The 12,619-nt window shown below is 41.9% G+C and overlaps 1 protein-coding gene across 7 annotated transcripts in view; it reads right to left on the reverse strand.

The window, feature by feature from the left end:
- LOC117185936 (neurogenic protein mastermind-like) overlaps positions 1-12,619 on the reverse strand; it is a 170,321-nt gene that overhangs the window by 85,060 nt on the left and 72,642 nt on the right. The gene's annotated exons all lie outside the window — the stretch shown is intronic.

The following is a 12,619-nucleotide window of genomic DNA, read 5'->3' on the forward strand; positions in this document are numbered from 1 at the left end:
CCCTACTAGATCCCTCCTATAACATCTCATTAACTTTTTGTAAATATTCTAAATAATGTATGTACCTACTCCATATATGTAGTAGTTTAAGTTGCTTGATGGCAACGAGTAACATTTATTTGATAAGTATGTTGGACTTAAAATTATAACAGCTCCAAGTTTTACAAGTATGTTTGTGAATAATTATATGCGTGTACGTCTGATGCGTGGCTGAACTGACAACTGACTATCTCTCTCTCTTGCTATCGGCTCTCTCAGAGCCGATTACTGCTCTATCCCGACGACACGACGAAAACACGACCGCTTCGTGTCTCTCTCTTTCCTTCGTTTCCTACATTCGGCTGTCCTGACGGACCATTCGCCTCGGATGGGTCTAGCCAAGGTTTCATATATTCTGAAACTGTAGAGGTCTTATAGGGACCCTCAGTATCCCCAATCTTCTCGACTTCGTACCTTCCATGATTCTTTACCCTAACCACCTTATACGGCCCTAGATACTTTCCTTTTAGCTTTAATCCAGTACCATACTGAGTACGCTTGATAGCTACTAGCTCATTAACCTCATACTGTCTATCTAGTTTCCTTTTTAAGTCAAAACTCTTCTTGTTTTCCTGCTGTAACCGTGCAATGTTTTCAACTACTTCCTTTCTAATTTTTTCGCGGTCCTTGTTCAACTCTTCGATAAGTGATTCTTCCAACTGTAGAGGTCTTATAGGGACCCTCAGTATCCCCAATCTTCTCGACTTCGTACCTTCCATGATTCTTTACCCTAACCACCTTATACGGCCCTAGATACTTTCCTTTTAGCTTTAATCCAGTACCATACTGAGTACGCTTGATAGCTACTAGCTCATTAACCTCATACTGTCTATCTAGTTTCCTTTTTAAGTCAAAACTCTTCTTGTTTTCCTGCTGTAACCGTGCAATGTTTTCAACTACTTCCTTTCTAATTTTTTCGCGGTCCTTGTTCAACTCTTCGATAAGTGATTCTTCCAATATTTCTTTTATTTTTGGATCCATTCCTATACGCATGTCTAGCCCAGACACTATCTTGAAAGGTGTTACCTTGGTACTTCGCGGCTCAACACTGTTGATCATTTGCTGTACTTTTCCTAGATGCTTATACCAACTACCGGAATTACCCTGACACAATTTCGACAACATAGGCACCACTATCTTGTGCATCCTTTCGACTTGACCATTCCCACGTGGAACGCCTGTGGCAATCTTTAAATGCTGTATTTTCTCTCTCTCACAATATTCACGAAACAAATTGGACATAAACGCTGAACCCCTATCCGTCACTATTCTGTTCGGATTACCAAAACTAGTCCCCTGAATTTCCAAACACTTAACGACCTCTTCAACACCTGTACTACGTGTAGAATATAACCAAACAAACTTAGAAAATCCATCAACGACAACCAGTATATAATTGTACTGTTTTTTAGTCATTTCCATTGGTCCAACGTGATCAATGTGATACGTTTGTAACGGCCTATCACCCTTGTCTATTGGTTGCAAATAACCCTCACGTTTTCCTGTCTTTTCATTGACAATGATACACTCGACACAACTATTTATTACGCGCCATACTTTGTCTTTTAACTTCGGAATATAATACGACTTTTCAATGATATCTTGTGTCTTTTTAACTGAAAAATGTCCTTGCTTATGTGCTATTGATATAATCTCATTTTCCAACTGAGCTGGTACTACGATGAGCTCCTTATCCGGATCCTTAAACAAAATCTGATTCTGAATATAATAATCCTCATATTCCTTGTCCTCCACAATACTTTTAACAGCCTTAACCCAATCGTCGGTTAGCTGAGCTTCTTTCAAACGATGAGCTATACTTTCGGTCACCATAAAACAAGATACACGACTCAACGCGTCAACGTGCCTTATCTTCGTTCCTGAGCGATGTTCTATAACATAATTAAAATCTTGTAGGTACATGGCCCAACGTGCTACTCTCAAAGGAACGTCTTTCTTTTTGATCGTCACTGTAAATGCATTACAATCTGTGACAATTTTGAACTTTATACCCAAAACGTATACACGCCATTTCGCTAAAGCTTCGATAATTGCCAGAACCTCAAGGTCATAAGCAGGATATTTCTCTTCACATGGCTTAGTCCTACGGCTCATATATTGAACTGGATGGAATTGGCTGTCTTCCAAACTCTTTTGCAGTAACACGGCTCCATACCCCCATTTTGATGCATCAGTATGGATTTCTGTCTCCAACTTCGGGTTGTACATTTCTAAAACAGGTCTACTAATCAATGCTACCTTTAGTTGTTCAAACGCAACCTGATGTATCTCCTTAAATTCAAATTTAACATCCTTCCGCAGCAGATCTGTCAATGGTTTTGCAATAACAGCATAACCCTCAATAAACTTTCGGAAATAAGAAGTCAATCCTATGAAACGCTGCACTGTTTTTTTATCAACTGGCACTGGGAACTTTTCGACTGCCCTCGTCTTCTCATCACTTGGTCTTATCGTGTTCTTTTCTATTATATACCCCAGAAAATTAACCTTTTGTCGTAACAGCTGACACTTTCTCCAATTTATACGTAGCCCATTCATTTCCGCTATCTTCAGTACTTTTCTCAACTTTAACAAACCCTCTTCTATATCTTGACTACAAATAATAACGTCATCCATATAGACTGCTGCTTCATTATTCTTTACCAAATCTCTCAACACAGCCATTATAAATCTGGTAAACACCGCTGGAGAATTTGAAATTCCAAATGGTACATATAAAAATTCGAACTGACCATTCTGAGTCACAAAAGACGTATATTTTTGAGACTCGACTTCTACAGGCACATGGAAAAAACCATTCGTTAAATCCAACGTGGTGAAATACTTTGCACCCTGCAGTTTCTCCAACACTGTATCCATATGTGACATTGGAAAGTTATCGCGAACTATTTTCTCATTCAGCTTTCGGTAATCACAGCATAGTCTCTTGCTACCGTTCTTTTTCGGTACCAACACTACTGGTGATGCATACTCCGATGTACTTGGCTTTATAATCTTCTGAGCCAGCCACTCTTCCACTTGCTTGTCCACGATTTCCTGTTCACACAACGGTAATCGTCTCGGATGCTGGAAAACTGGTATCTCATCCACTAATACAATTTTCATTTTTATCGGCGCATCTACATTTCTCTGAGGTTGGTACTTTCCTACCATACCCCTAACCTCTCTAGCATGTACTTCACTGAGATGACCAACATCAATTGAAAACTCCTTCTCAACTTCGTCAATACTTGACATGCAAATGCCTTTATATTCATTAAACAATTCCACGCATGAGGACGATGCTACCTGATCAAGTTTCTTATCTTTATCCTCGCCACAAACTCTACGAACAAATCTTGTTCCTGTCTTAGAAACTTGCATGTCCACATGATCCAGAATAGTCCTTCCTAAAATGGCTTCAAAACCAATATCCTCGTCTGGAATGACATGAAATTCTACCTCCATTCCAATCTCATCGATTTTCACTGGTATCGAAAAGCTACCAAAAGTTACAACTTGACTATCTCCAATACCTGTTAAACATTTCTCCTGGCCGATCAGTTCAAGATTTCCAAATTTCAAAAATACCCTCCTGCGAATTAAACACAAATCTGCTCCAGTATCAATCAAACCTTGGAATACCAAATTCGCGTACTTAATATCCTTTAATTCCAAACCTGATGGAGTGAAAATACCTGACGGCTTATTGACGACTTTCTTATCTCGAATAATGTTCGTATTCGATCTCTTTTCTTGTCTGGTTTCGACCTTGACATTACAGCTTGCAGCACGGTGTCCTGGTTGGCCACATTTGAAACAACAAAAATCATTTTTGGGACAATCTTTCCTCAAATGCGATTTGTCTCCACACTTAAAACATTTCCTAAAATTCTCTGCCATCGACCCTTTCACCGAACTCTCACTTTTATTACTCAGCGGCCAATTCTTACTCATCGGCTTGGATCCGCCTCTAGCTTTCTGGTAAACATCGATCTGAAATTTAAGCTCCTTTAAGTTTCTAGCTTGGTACAGCATTGCCTTACTTGCCCTAGCGTCTGGTATACCATCCACAAAATATTCGATTAAACTCTCATCATCTAGTTTAATTGGCTTGGCTATCTCCATTAACGCATAAAAAAACTCATGCAACGACTCTCCTTTTTTCTGCTGGCGCTTTTGCAACATTCTATGTACTTCTACGGACGACAGTTTAACACTAAACTCATCCAACAGAGTTGCCTTCAACGAATTCCAGTTACGAATATCACGCAAACTACGAACGAAAGATTTTGCTGCACCAACTAACAACTGCTTGGCATAAATGAATAATTGTAATTGACTCCATTGAACAGTAGCTGCGCATTCTTCTAATTCCTCTATCCATTGATTGATGTCGGGGTTATTAGAACCAGAAAATTGTGACACACTACCTTCCACGTCTTTTAGCGTAAACCAAGATTTATACTCTGCCTGTCGCGTACCTTGTTGAACTGCTACGGTATCATCCTCTGCTGTTACTACGGACTCATTCTCTGACTCTTCTTCATCCTCAACTGGAAAGCCGTGATGTATTAATAGTCTATCTTGCAAATCGCGCTTTCGTCCCGTCGTCTGCAACGCAAGCTCTCTTAACTTCTCTCGCAAATGTGCGACTCTCAGTGTCATTATCTCTTCAACTTGCATCGTGACGATTTAAATACAAAATTATTGATATTAGCTTATATCTAAGAAAATGTAATTAAATCAACTTAAACAACCTTATTAGTGCTGGCCTGTTAACAATTTTCCAGTTAACATCGACTCCGAAAACGCCTTTAAAGTCGTCACTGTTAACGATCGCTTCTCTGCTAACGCTCACCTTACTATGGGTTTACCCTTGTTAACTCTCTCTTCTGCGCAGAACTTTCCAGACTCCAAATTTGACGCACACACACCACCACATCCAGATCTCGCTTGCCTGTCGATGTCGCTGTTGCCGTCCTCTCTTTGTTGCCTTGCCTTGCTCTCGCTGTTCGCCGTTAACTCGTTGTCGCTTCCCGAATCGTCGCTGCTTCTGCTGTTACAAAATGGTCGTCTCCTTGCTGCTTGTCTCTTCTTGTAGTTGTAGTCTCCGTCCGACGCAGTGCAACACAACAACAATCAATGTTCTTTGATTCTTGCTGTTTGCTGCCGTCGTTTTGTCGCTTCTGCTTCCTTTGGAACGAACGCACTCAGATTGTCGTCTCTGTGCCGCTTGTCTCCTTGTAGCTCTAGCCTCTCAGACGCAATGCACAACAACAACAACGAAGGTTTTGATTCTTGCTGTGTTTGCTTCCGTCTGCCGTCGTTTTGTCGCTTCTGCTCTCTTTGGAACGAACGCGCTCAGATTGTCGTCTCTGTGCCGCTTGTCTCCTTGTAGCTCTAGCCTCTCAGACGCAATGCACAACAACAACAACGAAGGTTTTGATTCTTACTGTGTTTGCTGCCGTCTGCCGTCGTTTTGTCGCTTCTGCTCTCTTTGGAACGAACGCGCTCAGATTGTCGTCTCTGTGCCGCTTGTCTCCTTGTAGCTCTAGCCTCTCAGACGCAATGCACAACAACAACAACGAAGGTTTTGATTCTTGCTGTGTTTGCTGCCGTCTGCCGTCGTTTTGTCGCTTCTGCTCTCTTTGGAACGAACGCGCTCAGATTGTCGTCTCTGTGCCGCTTGTCTCCTTGTAGCTATAGCCTCTCAGACGCAATGCACAACAACAACAACGAAGGTTTTGATTCTTGCTGTGTTTGCTGCCGTCTGCCGTAGTTTTGTCGCTTCTGCTCTCTTTGGAACGAACGCGCTCAGATTGTCGTCTCTGTGCCGCTTGTCTCCTTGTAGCTCTAGCCTCGTGTTCGCCAAAATTTCCAAATACACGCACAAATCTCACTTGCAAATGTTGTTGTCTTGGGCTTATTTTCGGACGAGCCCCCAATTTGTAGTAGTTTAAGTTGCTTGATGGCAACGAGTAACATTTATTTGATAAGTATGTTGGACTTAAAATTATAACAGCTCCAAGTTTTACAAGTATGTTTGTGAATAATTATATGCGTGTACGTCTGATGCGTGGCTGAACTGACAACTGACTATCTCTCTCTCTTGCTATCGGCTCTCTCAGAGCCGATTACTGCTCTATCCCGACGACACGACGAAAACACGACCGCTTCGTGTCTCTCTCTTTCCTTCGTTTCCTACATATATGTAACATTAAGTTTAAGTATGTATCTCCTGTGATCAATTGTTTTTCCCCTTAAATGTAAAACTAGATTAAGTTGCCACGAAAGGTAGCAGTAAACTTGTTTACAATAAAATACAAATTTTCCACATGAAAAAAAAAAAAAAAAAAAACTGAACGCGGAACGAGGTAGAATCATATGCGTATAGTACAAATTAAACGCGGTTCCCCTCATGGGCCACCAAAAATGTTGTGAAATCCTCGATACGAGATTTCAATGTTGAGCAGAAATGCTCTGGGGAATCTTTGCGTTTAATAATGTACTACACGATATAGACAATTCGAGATTTATTCATTTGGACTTCAATCAACTTAAACTTTAATCTTAATCGCGTATAGAGTATGTATGTATGTAATGGGTAATACGGGTTTAAGCGCGGCCGGCTGCAACTGCTAATTGTCGTTGTGATTTCGTCGACACAAAGGACGAAAATCTGTGGCATCCACAATTTTAAAGATATGAGAAAACCAAAAACGCAGAATCGTAGAGAATGACCATATATTTTAGACTGCAGAATCTGAATTGGATCGTATTATTATTATAGCCAGCATTAAGAAAACAATTTCATTTTATCTCGCCCTGTCTCTCTCTAACACACACGTAGCATAGGTGGCTTTGCTTAGAGTAAAACATTAGCGCCTAGATCTCAGAGACTATAAAAGCTAGAGCAACCAAACTTGGTATCCACACCCCTAACAAATCGGACCGAGACGAGTTTGTTTCAAAATTTCGCCACAACCCCTTCCGCCCCCGCAAATGACGAAAATCTGGGGATATTCACAAATCTCAGAGACTATTAACGCTAGAGTAACCAAATTTGGTATCCGCACTCCTTTTAGATTTCACTATAAAACGCATATCTCTTAACTTCACCCCACCCCCTTCCGCCCACCCAAAAGACGAAAATCTGTGGCATCCACAATTTTGAAGATACGAGAAAACGAAAAACGCAGAATCATAGATAATGATCATATCTATCAGGTTGCTTATTCTGGATCAGATCAGATCATTTTTATAGCCAAAGGGAACAAATAAATTTGCACTGGCTACGCAGCGCCCGACGTCACGCTCAGACTGATTTTCTGTCTCTCTCGCACGCACTCTTTGTCGTGTCATTCAATATTAGCGGCGTCTGCCGGAGGAGAGCCATACTGACTAAGTATCGGGTATAAATGTAGAGTTGCGGTCTCCGCAGCAACTCACAACATTCCCCCTCGTTTTTATACCCGATACTCAAAATGAGTATTGGGGTATATTAGATTTGTGGTAAAAGTGGATGTGTGTAACGTCCAGAAGGAATCGTTTCCGACCCCATAAAGTATATATATTCTTGATCAGCATCAATAGCCGAGTCGATTGAGCCCTGTCTGTCTGTCCGTCCCTATTAGCGCCTAGTGCTCAAAGACTATAAGAGCTAGAGCAACGATTTTTTGGATCCAGACTTCTGTGATATGTCACTGCTACAAAAATATTTCAAAACTTCGCCCCGACTACTTCCGCCCCCACAAAGGACGAAAATCTGTGGCATCCACAATTTTAAAGATACGAGAAAACCAAAAACGCAGAATCGTTGAGAATGACCATATCTTTAAGACTGCAGAATCTGAATTGGAATTATTATAGCCAGCATCAAGAAAACAATTTCATTTTATCTCGCCCTGTCTCTCTCTAACACACACGTAGCATAGGTGGCTTTGCTTAGAGTAAAACATTAGCGCCTAGATCTCAGAGACTATAAAAGCTAGAGCAACCAAATTTGGTATCCACACTCCTAATGTATCGGACCGAGACGAGTTTGTTTCAAAATTTCGCCACACCCCCTTCCGCCCCCGCAAAGGATGAAAATCTGGGGATATTCGCAAATCTCAGAGACTATTAAGGCTAGAGTAACCAAATTTGGTATCCGCACTCCTGTTAGATCTCACTATAAAATGTATATCTCAAAAATTCGCCCCACCCGCTTCCGCCCACACAAAGGACGAAAATCTGTTGCATCCACAATATTGAGGACACGAGAAAACTAAAAACGCAGAATCATAGATAACGACCATATCTATCAGATTGCTGAATCTGGTTTAGATCAGATAATTTTTATAGCCAAAAGGAACAAATCAATTTGCAGTGGCTACGCAGCGCCCGACGTCACGCTCAGACTGATTTTCTGTCTCTCTCGCACGCACTCTTTGTCGTGTCATTCAATATTAGCGGCGTCTGCCGGAGGAGAGCCATACTGACTAAGTATCGGGTATAAATGTAGAGTTGCGGTGTCCGCTGCAACTCACAACGTTCCCCCTCGTTTTGGTTTGTTTGCTGTGGTTTCAAGGCACATATTTTCAAATGCAGTCCACTAAGTAGTACCTATAAGACGAGTACGAGTACGAGTATGAGCAAAAGCAAAGAAAAAACACCAAAGGCAACAGCAGATACAGTATCTTGGTGGCTACAAGTTGGCGGCTCAGGCAGTTCGAATGCGAACTCTGGGTGAAACTGAACCGAAAACTGAAAGAAATATACCCGATACTCAAAATGAGTATTGGGGTATATTAGATTTGTGGTAAAAGTGGATGTGTGTAACGTCCAAAAGGAATCGTTTCCGACCCCATAAAGTATATATATTCTTGATCAGCATCAATAGCCGAGTCGATTAAGCCATGTCTGTCTGTCCGTCTGTCCGTCCGTCCGTCCGTCATTTTATCTCGCCCTGTCTCTCTCTAACACACACGTAGCATAGGTGGCTTTGCTTAGAGTAAAACATTAGCGCCTAGATCTCAGAGACTATAAAAGCTAGAGCAACCAAATTTGGTATCCACACTCCTAATATATCGGACCGAGACGAGTTTGTTTCAAAATTTCGCCACACCCCCTTCCGCCCCCGCAAAGGATGAAAATCTGGGGATATTCACAAATCTCAGAGACTATTAAGGCTAGAGTAACCAAATTTGGTATCCGCACTCATTTTAGATTTCACTATAAAACGCATATCTCTTAATTTCACCCCACCCCCTTCCGCCCACCCAAAAGACGAAAATCTGTGGCATCCTCAATTTTGAAGATACGAGAAAACGAAAAACGCAGAATCATAGATAATGATCATATCTATCAGGTTGCTTATTCTGGATCAGATCAGAGTTTTTTATAGCCAAAGGGAACAAATAAATTTGCACTGGCTACGCAGCGCCCGACGTCACGCTCAGACTGATTTTCTGTCTCTCTCGCACGCACTCTTTGTCGTGTCATTCAATATTAGCGGCGTCTGCCGGAGGAGAGCCATACTGACTAAGTATCGGGTATAAATGTAGAGTTGCGGTCTCCGCAGCAACTCACAACATTCCCCCTCGTTTTTATACCCGATACTCAAAATGAGTATTGGGGTATATTAGATTTGTGGTAAAAGTGGATGTGTGTAACGTCCAGAAGGAATCGTTTCCGACCCCATAAAGTATATATATTCTTGATCAGCATCAATAGCCGAGTCGATTGAGCCCTGTCTGTCTGTCCGTCTGTTCGTCCGTCCGTCTGTCCGTCCCCTTCAGCGCCTAGTGCTCAAAGACTATAAGAGCGAGAGCAACGATGTTTTGGATCCAGACTTCTGTGATATGTCACTGCTACAAGAATATTTCAAAACTTTGCCCCGCCCACTTCCGCCCCCACAAAGGGCGAAAATCTGTGGCAACCACAATTTCGACGATACGAGAAAACTAAAAACGCAGAATCGTAGAAGATGACTATATCTTCTAGAGTGCATAATCTGAACCAGATCGTATAATTATTATAGCCAGCATCAAGAAAACAATTTCATTTTGTCTCGCCCTGTCTCTCTCTAACACACACGTAGCATAGGCGGCTTTGCTTAGAGTAAAACATTAGCGCCTAGATCTCAGAGACTGCAAAAGCTAGAGCAACCAAATTTGATATCCACACTCCTAATATATCGGACCGAGACGAGTTTGTTTCAAAATTTCGCCACACCCCCTTCCGCCCCCGCAAAGGATGAAAATCTGGGGATATTCACAAATCTCAGAGACTATTAAGGCTAGAGTAACCAAATTTGGTATCCGCAAACCTGTTAGATTTCACTATAAAACGCATATCTCTTAATTTCACCCCACCCTCTCCGCCAACCAAAAGACGAAAATCTGTGGCATCCACAATTTTGAAGATACGAGAAAACGAAAAACGCAGAATCATAGATAACGATCATATCTATCAGGTTGCTTTTTCTGGATCAGATCAGATCATTTTTATAGCCAAAGGGAACAAATAAATTTGCACTGGCTACGCAGCGCCCGACGTCACGCTCAGACTGATTTTCTGTCTCTCTCGCACGCACTCTTTGTCGTGTCATTCAATATTAGCGGCGTCTGCCGGAGGAGAGCCATACTGACTAAGTATCGGGTATAAATGTAGAGTTGCGGTCTCCGCAGCAACTCACAACATTCCCCCTCGTTTTTATACCCGATACTCAAAATGAGTATTGGGGTATATTAGATTTGTGGTGAAAATGGATGTGTGTAACGTCCAGAAGGAATCGTTTCCGACCCCATAAAGTATATATATTCTTGATCAGCATCAATAGCCGAGTCGATTGAGCCCTGTCTGTCTGTCCGTCTGTTCATCCGTCCGTCCGTCCGTCTGTCCGTCTGTCCGTCCCTATTAGCGCCTAGTGCTCAAAGACTATAAGAGCTAGAGCAACGATGTTTTGGATCCAGACTTCTGTGATATGTCACTGCTACAAAAATATTTCAAAACTTCACCCCGCCCACTTCCGCCCCACAAAGGACGAAAATCTGTGGGATCCACAATTTTAAAGATATGAGAAAACCAAAAACGCAGAATCATAGAGAATGACCATATCTTTAAGACTGCAGAATCTGAATTGGATCGTATTATTATTATAGCCAGCATCAAGAAAACAATTTCATTTTATCTCGCCCTGTCTCTCTCTAACACACACGTAGCATAGGTGGCTTTGCTTAGAGTAAAACATTAGCGCCTAGATCTCAGAGACTATAAAAGCTAGAGCAACAAAATTTGGTATCCACACTCCTAATGTATCGGACCGAGACGAGTTTGTTTCAAAATTTCGCCACACCCCCTTCCGCCCCGCAAAGGATGAAAATCTGGGGATATTCACAAATCTCAGAGACTATTAAGGCTAGAGTAACCAAATTTGGTATCCGCACTCCTTTTAGATTTCACTATAAAACGCATATCTCTTAATTTCACCCCACCCCCTTCCGCCCACCCAAAAGACGAAAATCTGTGGCATCCTCAATTTTGAAGATACGAGAAAACGAAAAACGCAGAATCATAGATAATGATCATATCTATCAGGTTGCTTATTCTGGATCAGATCAGAGTTTTTTATAGCCAAAGGGAACAAATAAATTTGCACTGGCTAAGCAGCGCCCGACGTCACGCTCAGACTGATTTTCTGTCTCTCTCGCACGCACTCTTTGTCGTGTCGTTCAATATTAGCGGCGTCTGCCGAAGGAGAGCCATACTGACTTAGTATCGGGTATAACTGTAGAGTTGCGGTGTCCGCTGCAACTCACAACTCAGCAATCTGATATTTATGATCATTATCTATGATTCTGCGTTTTTAGTTTTCTCGTATCCTCAATATTGTGGATGCAACAGATTTTCGTCCTTTGTGGGGGCGGAAGGGGGTGGGGCGAAATTTTGAGATATACGTTTTATAGTGAGATCTAACAGGAGTGCGGATACCAAATTTGGTTACTCTAGCCTTAATAGTCTCTGAGATTTGTGAATATCCCCAGATTTTCATCCTTTGCGGGGGCGGAAGGGGGTGTGGCGAAATTTTGAAACAAACTCGTCTCGGTCCGATATATTAGGAGTGTGGATACCAAATTTGGTTGCTCTAGCTTTTATAGTCTCTGAGATCTAGGCGCTAATGTTTTACTCTAAGCAAAGCCGCCTATGCTACGTGTGTGTTAGAGAGAGACAGGGCGAGAAAAAATGAAATTGTTTTCTTGATGCTGGCTATAATAATTATACGATCTGGTTCAGATTTTGCACTCTAGAAGATATAGTCATCTTCTACGATTCTGCGTTTTTAGTTTTCTCGTATCGTCGAAATTGTGGATGCCACAGATTTTCGCCCTTTGTGGGGGCGGAAGTGGGCGGGGCAAAGTTTTGAAATATTCTTGTAGCAGTGACATATCACAGAAGTCTGGATCCAAAACATCGTTGCTCTCGCTCTTATAGCCTTTGAGCACTAGGCGCTGAAGGGGACGGACAGACGGACGGACGGACAGACGGACAGACGGACAGACAGACATGGCTCAATCGACTCGGCTATTGATGCTGA

Source organism: Drosophila miranda (assembly GCF_003369915.1).
Source record: "Drosophila miranda strain MSH22 chromosome Y unlocalized genomic scaffold, D.miranda_PacBio2.1 Contig_Y2_pilon, whole genome shotgun sequence".
NCBI classification, from domain to species: Eukaryota; Metazoa; Arthropoda; class Insecta; order Diptera; family Drosophilidae; genus Drosophila; species Drosophila miranda.